The following is a 1,362-nucleotide window of genomic DNA, read 5'->3' as shown; positions in this document are numbered from 1 at the left end:
GTCGCTATGATAATGTGCGGGACGGAGAGGCAACAGATGCATGCGAGCGAATGAAGGAACGCGTTGACGAAATTGCTGTTACCGATCTCGATAAAACAGCAAATCAGATTTGGCACATTGTCAATGACGAGTTCTATGTCGGACAAGAACACGCTGTTCTCTACAGGCTGACGCGAGATCAGGTTGTGGGCCAAGTTCATCAAACGCGTCGTCTACACTTTGGGGGCGATATCCACGGACAAATCGAGCTCCATCCATTGGCCTTGGTGAACGGGAGTACGAGGAACTTCTTCTGTATCAGATATGATAGGTGTAGAGTTGTAGCCAATCAGAGGCAGGCTCAGTTTAACTTAGATTCAGTATTTAATACAGAAAGGCAGATGTAGGGCGGCAGTGGAACCTTCTAGAAGGTTCCATCCGCCTGAACTCTGGGGGCGGGACTTCTCGTTTCGCGTGCCTTCCCCCAAGCTAGCGTTTCCTGAAATACTGGTAGCTCTTGTTGGTCGTAGCAACCTAACCAGAAGGAGCCCATGCCAACAATCGCCCAGCTACGCGCCCGAGATCGATCGGCTGAACCAAGCGATGGCTGACCGCACGAAAGTGCCGAACCATCTGCCCAAGTTCACGGGCAAGAGGGGGGGGAAGACGTCCGCTAATGGCTGTTCCAGATCGAGAACGCCTGCCGCATCAACAACATTCCAATTGAAGACACGAGCGCGCGTCTTCCTGGAGTCGCCGGATCGGCAATGGAAAAGCCGGCGTCCGGATGGTTCCTGCATCGGGGGGGGGGGCCCGCGTGGTGGGGGGGGGGGGGGGGGGTTCCGTGAGCAGGTGCTCCAACACTTCGAAGCGTCGAATTACCAGTCTGTCCAGCGTGAGAAGCTTTAACGCAAGCAGACAACGGACATCGAGACCTACAACGGCGAGTTTTAGCCTTAATCTTCCGAGTCGAAGGAATGAGCGTGCTTGACCAAGTACTGTACTACGCGAACAGTCCCAAGCCGCGCACGCGTAGCTACGTCAAGATCGAGAACCCAGAGACCCAATGGACCTTGCTGTCAAGTACGAGGTGACACACTTCGTCGACGAGTCGCGCGAACGTCACACTCGTCAAGACAAGCGGAAGTCGTCCACTGATCAAGCGCCAAGTCACGACAAGTCGTTCAAGGGAAAGCGTTCCGTGGTAAAGGGCATTTCAAGCCGAAGACTAACCTGAAACGAGCCGAAGGTCGTGCCTGTTTCCACTGCAAGAAACCTGGCCACATCAAGGCCAACTGCTTGCTTTGGAAGAAGGAGCAAGAGATGCAGGGAAACGGGCAACCACGTCAGTGAATGAGGGTCCTGTCGTGAAGGAGAACATAG

This window comes from Phytophthora parasitica (assembly GCF_000247585.1).
Source record: "Phytophthora parasitica INRA-310 unplaced genomic scaffold supercont2.1, whole genome shotgun sequence".
NCBI lineage: Eukaryota > Oomycota > Peronosporomycetes > Peronosporales > Peronosporaceae > Phytophthora > Phytophthora nicotianae.
Note: the sequence above shows the minus strand (reverse complement) of the source record.